The sequence below is a fragment of the Triticum dicoccoides genome, chromosome 5B (genome assembly GCF_002162155.2).
Source record: "Triticum dicoccoides isolate Atlit2015 ecotype Zavitan chromosome 5B, WEW_v2.0, whole genome shotgun sequence".
NCBI lineage: Eukaryota > Viridiplantae > Streptophyta > Magnoliopsida > Poales > Poaceae > Triticum > Triticum dicoccoides.
Window position 1 is genome coordinate 114,824,803 of NC_041389.1, and position 10,343 is coordinate 114,835,145.

The window sequence follows — 10,343 nt, forward strand, 5'->3', positions numbered from 1 at the left end:
GAAGGAGCCAGGAGGGGGCCGCGCACCCCTCCCCCTCCTAGTCCGAATAGGACAAGGGAAGGGGGCGGCGCCCCCCCTTTCCTTCTCCTCTTCCTCCTCTTTCCCCTTTCTCTCCTACTCCTACTTGGAAAAGGGGAGTCCTACTCCCGGTGGGAGTAGGACTCCCCCCTTGGCGCGCCCCCTAGGCCGACGGCCTCCTCCCCCTTGGCTCCTTTATATACGGGGGCGGGGGGCACCCCATAGACACACAAGTTGATCTACGGATCGTTCCTTAGCCGTGTGCGGTGCCCCCTTCCACCATATTCCACCTCGGTCATATTGTCGCGGAGCTTAGGCGAAGCCCTGCGCCGGTAGAACATCATCATTGTCACCACGCCGTCGTGCTGACGGAACTCATCTCTGGAGCCTTTGCTGGATCGGAGGGCAGGAGATCGTCATCGAGCTGAACGTGTGCTGAACTCGGAGGCTCCGTACGTTCGGTGCATGGATCGGTCGGATCGTGAAGACATACGACTACATCAACCGCGTTGTGCTAACGCTTCCACTTACGGTCTACGAGGGTACGTGGACGAACACTCTCCCCTCTCGTTGCTATATCATCACCATTATCTTGCGTGTGCGTAGGAAATTTTTTGAAATTACTACGTTCCCCAACAGTGGCATCCGAGCCTAGGTTTTATGCGTTGATGTTATATGCACGAGTAGAACACAAGTGAGTTGTGGGCGATACAAGTCATACTGCTTACCAGCATGTCATACTTTGGTTCGGCGGTATTGTGAGATGAAGTGGCCCGGACCGACATTACGCGTACGCTTACGCGAGACTGGTTTCACCGTTACGAGCACTCGTGCTTAAAGGTGGCTGGCGGGTGTCTATCTCTCTCACTTTAGCTGAATCGAGTGTGGCTATGCCCGGTCCTTGCGAAGGTTAAAACAGCACCAACTTGACGAACTATCGTTGTGGTTTTTTGATGCGTAGGTAAGAACGGTTCTTGCTAAACCCGTAGCAGCCACGTAAAATTTGCAACAACAAAGTAGTGGACGTCTAACTTGTTTTTGCAGGGCATGTTGTGATGTGATATGGTCAAGACGTGATGCTATATTTTATTGTATGAGATGATCATGTTTTGTAACCGAAGTTATCGGCAACTGGCAGGAGCCATATGGTTGTCGCTTTATTGTATGAAATGCAAACGCCCTGTAATTGCTTTACTTTATCACTAAGCGGTAGCGATAGTCGTAGAAGCAATAGATGGCGTAACGACAACGATGCTACGATGGAGATCAAGGTGTCGCGCCGGTGACGATGGTGATCATGACGGTGCTTCGAAGATGGAGATCACAAGCACAAGATGATGATGGCCATATCATATCACTTATATTGATTGCATGTGATGTTTATCCTTTATGCATCTTATCTTGCTTTGATTGACGGTAGCATTTTAAGATGATCTCTCACTAATTATCAAGAAGTGTTCTCCCTGAGTATGCACCGTTGCGAAAGTTCTTCATGCTGAGACACCACGTGATGATCGGGTGTGATAGGCTCTACGTTCAAATACAACGGGTGCAAAACAGTTGCACACGCGGAATACTCGGGTTATACTTGACGAGCCTAGCATATACAGATATGGCCTCGGAACACGGAGACCGAAAGGTCGAGCGTGAATCATATAGTAGATATGATCAACATAGCGATGTTCACCATTGAAACTACTCCATCTCACGTGATGATCGGACATGGTTTGGTTGATTTGGATCACGTGATCACTTAGATGACTAGAGAGATGTCTGTCTAAGTGGGAGTTCTTAAGTAATATGATTAATTGAACTTAAAATTTATCATGAACTTAGTACCTGATAGTATCTTGCTTGTCTATGTTTGTTTGTAGATAGATGGCTCGTGCTGCTGTTCCGTTGAATTTTAATGCGCTCCTTGAGAAAGAAAAGTTGAAAGATGATGGTAGCAATTACACGGACTGGGTCCGTAACCTGAGGATTATCCTCATTGCTGCGCAGAAAAGTTACGTCCTGGAAGCACCGCTGGGTGTCAGGCCTGCTGCTGATGCAACTGACGATGTTAAGAACGTCTAGCAGAGCAAAGCTGATGACTACTCTATAGTTCAGTGTGCCATGCTTTACGGCTTAGAACCGGGCCTTCAACGACGTTTTGAACGTCATGGAGCATATGAGATGTTCCAGGAGTTGAAGTTAATATTTCAAGCAAATCCCGGATTGAGAGATATGAAGTCTCCAATAAGTTCTATAGCTGCAAGATGGAGGAGAATAGTTCTGTCAGTGAACACATACTCAAAATGTCTGGGTATAATAATCACTTGATTCAACTGGGAGTTAATCTTCCTGATGATAGTGTCATTGACAGAATTCTCCAATCACTGCCACCAAGCTACAAGAGCTTAGTGATGAACTATAATATGCAAGGGATGAACAAGACTATTCCCGAGCTCTTCGCGATGCTGAAAGCCACGGAGGTAGAAATCAAGAAGGATCATCAAGTGTTGATGGTCAACAAGACCACTAGTTTCAAGAAGAAGGGCAAAGGGAAGAAGAAGGGGAACTTCAAAAAGAACGGCAAGCAAGTTGCTGCTCAAGAGAAGAAACCCAAAGTCAGGACCTAAGCCTGAAACTGAGTGCTTCTACTGCAAGCAGACTGGACACTGGAAGCGGAACTGCCCCAAGTATTTGGTGGATAAGAAGGATGGCAAAGTGAACAAAGGTATATGTGATATACATGTTATTGATGTGTACCTTACTAATGCTCGCAGTAGCACCTGGGTATTTGATACTGGTTATGTTGCTAATGTTTGCAACTCGAAACAGGGACTACGGATTAAGCGAAGATTAGCTAAGGACGAGGTGATGATGCGCGTGGGAAATGGTTCCAAAGTCGATGTGATCACGGTCGGCACGCTACCTCTACATCTACCATCGGGATTAGTATTAGACCTAAATAATTGTTATTTGGTGCCAGCGTTAAGCATGAACATTATATCTGGATCTTGTTTGATGTGAGACGGTTATTCATTTAAATCAGAGAATAATGGTTGTTCTATTTATATGAGTAATATCTTTTATGGTCATGCGCCCTTGAAGAGTGGTCTATTTTTATTGAATCTCGATAGTAGTGATACACATATTCACAGTGTTGAAACCAAAAGATGCAGAGTTGATAATGATAGTGCAACTTATTTGTGGCACTGCCGTTTAGGTCATATCGGTGTAAAGCGCATGAAGAAACTCCATATTGATGGGCTTTTGGAATCACTTGATTATGAATCACTTGGTACTTGCGAACCGTGCCTCATGGGCAAGATGACTAAAACACCGTTCTCCGGTACTATGGAGAGAGCAACAGATTTGTTGGAAATCATACATACAAATGTATGCGGTCCAATGAATGTTGAGGCTCGTGGCGGATATCGTTATTTTCTCACCTTCACAGATGATCTAAGCAGATATGGGTATATCTACTTAATGAAACACAAGTCTGAAACATTTGAAAAGTTCAAGGAATTTCAGAGTGAAGTGGAAAATCATCATAACAAGAAGATAAAGTTTCTACGATCTGATCGTGGAGGAGAATATTTTAGTTACGAGTTTGGTCTACACTTGAAACAATGCGGGATAGTCTCGCAACTCACGCCACCTGGAACACCACAACGAAATGGTGTGTCCGAACGTCGTAATCGTACTTTACTTGATATGGTGCGATCTATGATGTCTCTTACTGATCTACCACTATCGTTTTGGGGTTATGCTTTAGAGACGGCCGCATTCACGTTAAATAGGGCACCATCAAAATCCGTTGAGACGACGCCTTATGAACTATGGTTTGGCAAGAAACCAAAGTTGTCGTTTCTTAAAGTTTGGGGCTGCGATGCTTATGTGAAGAAACTTCAACCAGATAAGCTCGAACCCAAATCGGAGAAATGTGTCTTCATAGGATACCCAAAGGAGACTATTGGCTACACCTTCTATCACAGATCTGAGGGCAAGATTTTCGTTGCTAAATTCGGATCCTTTCTAGAGAAGGAGTTTCTCTCGAAAGAAGTGAGTGGGAGGAAAGTAGAACTTGATGAGATAACTGTATCTACTCCCTTATTGGAAAGTAGTTCATCACAAGAACCGGTTCCTGTGACAACTACACCAATTAGTGAGGAAGCTAATGATGTTGATAATGAAACTTCAGATCAAGTTTCTACAGAACCTCATAGGTCTACCAGAGTAAGATCCACACCAGAGTGGTACGGTAATCCTATTCTGGAAGTCATGTTACTTGACCATGATGAACCTACGAACTATGAGGAAGCGATGATGAGCCCAGATTCCGCAAAATGGCTTGAAGCCATGAAATCTGAGATGGGATCCATGTATGAAAACAAAGTATGGACTTTGGTTGACTTGCCCGATGATCGGCAAGCCATTGAGAATAAATGGATTTTTAAGAAGAAGACTGACGCTGATGGTAATGTAACTGTCTATAAAGCTCGACTTGTTGCAAAAGGTTTTCGACAAGTTCAAGGGGTTGACTACGATGAGACTTTCTCACCCGTAGCGATGCTTAAGTCTGTCCGAATCATGTTAGCCATTGCTGCATTTCATGATTATGAAATCTGGCAAATGGATGTCAAGACTGCATTCTTGAACGGATTTCTAGAAGAAGAGTTGTATATGATGCAGCCGAAAGGTTTTGTTGATCCAAAAGGTGCTAATAAAGTGTGCAAGCTCCAACATTCCATTTATGGACTGGTGCAAGCATCTCAGAGTTGGAATAAACGCTTTGATAGTGTGATCAAAGCATATGATTTTATACAGACTTTTGGAGAAGCATGTATTTACAAGAAAGTGAGTGGGAGCTCTGTAGCATTTCTAGTTTTATATGTAGATGACATATTGTTAATTGGAAATGATATAGAATTTCTGGATAGCATAAAGGGATACTTGAATAAAAGTTTTTCAATGAAAGACCTTGGTGAAGCTGCTTATATATTGGGCATCAAGATCTATAGAGATAGATCAAGACGCTTAATAGGACTTTCACAAAGCACATACCTTGACAAAATTTTGAAAAAGTTCAAAATGGATCAGGCAAAGAAAGGGTTCTTGCCTGTGCTACAAGGTGTGAAGTTGAGTCAAACTCAATGCCTGACCACAGCAGAAGATAGAGAGAAAATGAAAGATGTTCCCTATGCTTCAGCCATAGGCTCTATCATGTATGCAATGCTGTGTACCAGACCTGACGTATGCTTAGCAATAAGCTTAGCAGGAAGGTACCAAAGTAATCCAGGAGTGGACCACTGGACAGCGGTCAAGAACATCCTGAAATACCTGAAAAGGACTAAGGATATGTTTCTCGTATATGGAGGTGACAAAGAGCTAGTCGTAAGAGGTTACGTCGATGCAAGCTTTGACACTAATCTGGACGATTCTAAATCGCAAACCGGATACGTGTTTATATTAAACGGTTGGCAAAGGAATCCAGATTTCACAAGAGGACCAAGCACATCAAGAGACGCTTCAATTCCATTGGGGACCAAGTCCAAGTGGGAGACATAGAGATTTGCAAGATACATACGGATCTGAATGTTGCAGACCCGTTGACTAAGCCTCTCTCACGAGCAAAACATGATCAGCACCAAGACTCCATGGGTGTTAGAATCATTACTATGTAATCTAGATTATTGACTCTAGTGCAAGTGGGAGACTGAAGGAAATATGCCCTAGAGGCAATAATAAAGTTATTATTTATTTCCTCATATCATGATAAATGTTTATTATTCATGCTAGAATTGTATTAACCGGAAACATGATACATGTGTGAATACATAGACAAACATATAGTCACTAGTATGCCTCTACTTGACTAGCTCATTAATCAAAGATGGTTATGTTTCCTAACCATAGACATGTGTTGTCATCTGACTAATCGGATCACATCATTAGGAGAATGATGTGATTGACATGACCCATCCCGTTAGCTTAGCACATGATCGTTTAGTATTCTGCTATTGCTTTCTTCATGACTTATACATGTTCCTGTAACTATGAGAATTATGCAACTCCCGTTTACCGGAGGAACACTTTGGGTACTACAAAACGTCACAACGTAACTGGGTGATTATAAAGGAGTACTAAAGGTGTCTCCGAAGGTACATGTTGAGTTGGCGTATTTCGAGATTAGGTTTTGTCACTCCGATTGTCGGAGAGGTATCTCTGGGCCCTCTCGGTAATACTCATCACTTAAGCCTTGCAAGCATTATAACTAATGAGTTAGTTGTGAGATGACGTATTACAGAACGAGTAAAGAGACTTGCCAGTAACGAGATTGAACTAGGTATTGGATACCGACGATCGAATCTCGGGCAAGTAACATACCGATGACAAAGGGAACAAGTATGTTGTTATGCGGTTTGACCGATAAAGATCTTCGTAGAGTATGTAGGAACCAATATGGGCATCTAGGTCCCGCTATTGGTTATTGACCGAGAATGGTTCTAGGTCATGTCTAGATAGTTCTCGAACCCGTAGGGTCCGCACGCTTAATGTTTCGATGACAGTTTTATTATGAGTTTATAAGTTTTGATGTACCGAAGTTTCTTCAGAGTCTCGGTGTGATCACGGACATGACGAGGAGTCTCGGAATGGTCGAGACATAAAGATTGATATATTGGAAGCCTATGTTTGGACATCAGAATGGTTCCGGGTGAAATCGGCATTTTACCGGAGTACCGGGAGGTTACCGGAACCCCCCGGGGGGTTAATGGGCCTACATAGGCCAAGAGGGAGAAGAGGAAGGAGCCAGGAGGGGGCCGCGCGCGCCTCCCCTTCCTAGTCCGAATAGGACAAGGGAAGGGGGGCGGCGCCCCCCCCCCCTTTCCTTCTCCTCTTCCTCCTCTTTCCCCTTTCTCTCCTACTCCTACTTGGAAAAGGGGAGTCCTACTCCCGGTGGGAGTAGGACTCACCCCTTGGCGCGCCCCCTAGGCCGGCGGCCTCCTCCCCCTTAGCTCCTTTATATACGGGGGCGGGGGGCACCCCATAGACACACAAGTTGATCTACGGATCGTTCCTTAGCCGTGTGCGGTGCCCCCTTCCACCATATTCCACCTCGGTCATATTGTCGCGGAGCTTAGGCGAAGCCCTGCGCCGGTAGAACATCATCATCGTCACCACGCCGTCGTGCTGACGGAACTCATCTCCGGAGCCTTTGCTGGATCGGAGGGCAGGAGATCGTCATCAAGCTGAACGTGTGCTGAACTCGGAGGCTCCGTACGTTCGGTGCTTGGATCGGTCGGATCGTGAAGACGTACGACTACATCAACTGTGTTGTGCTAACGCTTCCGCTTACGGTCTACGAGGGTACGTGGACGAACACTCTCCCCTCTCGTTGCTATATCATCACCATGATCTTGCGTGTGCGTAGGAAATTTTTTGAAATTACTACGTTCCCCAACAATTTGGCGGCCCAACACTCGGGTGGTGGTTTGTGGCGGCAGATCTGGTGATTCTCCTTTGACTTCGTCAAACGGAGGTGCCGGAGCTGGAACTGAGGATTTGCACGGGGATGTTCCCTGGTTGACGTGCCACAGCAGCTACGCCTCGCCGTTCGCGGTGGGGCTCATCTTCGACTCAAAAAGCCATTTCCGGCGATGGTGTGCCCTCGGTTCAGGGCTTGGTGGTTTCTGGCGTCTTCCTTTGCTGTTCGTCTCGGCGGCGGCAGTCGGCGGCTGGTGTCGGCTCTTTTTGCGTCAAGGCCCCCTCGAGACCGGATTGTACTTTCTCTTTCTTTGGGGGTCTTTTCGCATTTGTGTTGGGACACCTGGGGTCTCTCGTGGTCTCTCGGCGATGCTGTGTATATGCTATGTTTGTAACCTTTGCTGGTTAATGAGATATGCAGTTATCCTCAAAAAAAAATAACGATTATGTTTGCCTGGCCAAAGGGAACTAACCCGTCAGGGCCGAGCGCACGTATGATGGATTTTTTTTTCCATTGTAGCTCTCTGATCGGATGGAACCAGTCTAGACGACTGACTCTCAGACCGACTGACACGCGTGCAGTGCATTGCACCAATTGGCGCAGAGATCAAACCACAACCCAGAAGTTAAGCAAACTATGTGACCCATCTAATAGTCCACCGTAAAGAGCTCCACAATGGTTTTGTGAAGCTTTTTGTTGTTTTACCTTTTCCTTTTTCCTCTTTTTTGTCATTTTTCATTTCCATGATTTCTACTCCAAATTCATGAATTTCAAAAATCATGAATAATTTTTAAAGTCACGAATTTGTTTCAATTATGCGAATACTCCCATAATGTAAGATGTTTTTTGATAATAGTGTAGTGTTAGGTGGACAGAGTTCTACCTCTTTGGTCGCTTGTGCAACTCCGGAGGCCCCTCGCCGCCGCCACCAAACCAACCCCCCCCCCCCACCGCTTCCTTCCCTGGCCATCGCCGGAGGATGTCGCCGGGCTAAGCCTTGTGTGATGGACGGCGGCGGGGGGCCTTGCTTGGCCTGTTCTCACGCCCGCAGGCTTCCTCTCACTCCCCAAGATCCAAAAGCTTCATCACAGTGCACTGCCTCGATCTGCTCGGCTCCTGCCGGCGCTCGTCGCCACTCGGCGCGATGGGCTCCGCCGGTCTCCCTCGTCCTTCCTCAACCTCCATCTGACTGAGACGTGGATCTTTCGGGAGCGCAGCTTCAATTTGCTCTGCCGCAGCTAGTCCTCGCCGCCGCTCGCCATGCTGGCATCCTCCGGGCTCCCTCGACCTCCCTCCACCTCACCTACCCCGCTCCGCCTTCACGGCAGCTCTCCCGCGCCTTGCCTCCAAGCGTCTGCTCCACGCCCCTGTGCGCTGAGCTGTTCACCTCGACTCTCGATCCACATCCGTTGCTCCGGGCTTCAACCTTCCCCTCTCGCGCATGGCCTGCACCAGTGTGGCTTGGCTTCATGCCGGGTCTTGAACCTCCATGCCGCGACCGGCTCCTGCGTCGCTCCGTCTTGCGCCGTTGCACGGCGTCCACTTCCATCGCGCCCGACGACGTCCTCCACCGTTCAGATCCGGCCAGTGCTCGCCGCTCTCGACCCGCGCCGCCATCATCCGCGTCTACCCTCTGCTACGGGCCGACGTGCCACGGCTGTGGGGTGCATCGCCCGGCCATGTGCGGGTCTTGGTTTGCCTGCTCGTCCAGCCTGGGTGGTACGGGGTGGCAGCCCCACCTCCTATGCTCTGCTTCATCCCCAGTGCTAGCGTTGGTTCTGATGCTTGGGCGAGGCTGGAGTATATACGCCGGCTGGCAGTGCCTTTGAGGTCAGGTGCTTACTCCCGGAGATATCTTGCTCTGTACGAGCGACCACGGCAGCGCCCTTTCCTTCGTAATCCTCCCTGGAGGCGTGGTTTGGGAGATGCATCTCCTCTCGTGGGGTTCCGGGTGAAAGCTCCGACGATGATGTACACCTTCCTGAAGGCGTCGCTTGGGAACCCCTGCCATTGTCATTGCCAAGCCTCATGCTAGGTTGCTGGCGACTTTGGGTCTGCCAATGACTCCGTGACATCCCCCCTCCGACCCATCACCCGCTGCCTCCCATCCGCCCCCGCCCTTCGATGATGCTCGTCCTCTTGTTTTGCCTGCTCAAGACCCTCCCTGACTGTCGTTGCCTTGCTTCCTCGTCGTGCCCTTCGCCACCATCCTTCCGCCTTTGCTCATCATTTCGTGTGTAATCCATGTTGGTGTGTTGTTCTTCATGTGTTTTCTCTTCGGCTGTCCTTGGCATGGTCTCCATCCTGTTGCTGTCATGCTCAAGACACTCCCATGGTTGTCGTTGTGCTGCGGCGAGCTTCAGGCTCTTGGTGTTGTCTCGGTTCACTTTTGCTCAATGACGACGCAATGATGCATTCCCAACCTGCTAATTGTCTCGACTGCCCGTGGCGGATCTCCCAGTCAAGGTTCGTGTTAAGGTTTGGCACTCGTTGATTATGGATGATCCTTTGTTGTGCCGTGGGGCTCGGTACACACGCCGGTATGGTGCGTTAGATTGTTTGCTGAGTCTTGCTATTGTGATTCCTCGACAGCACCCCACATCTACATGTGTCTCTCGTGGTGTTGGTCTTTCTGCCTGCTAGCTAGGTCGTGCCTTCTCTTGGGCGCCAGTTTTTTTTCTCTTCTTTTGTAACCTTGTTACATGTACGATTTTCGGCCCGATTTCCCTCATAAACGGAGTCAACTTGTTTAGGTTTTCGATCTGGTTTTCCTTATAAACTGGATCAGCCAAAGCTTAAGGGGAGACTCTTGGTTTTGGCAGTTTTTTTAGCAATATATTCAGGTGGG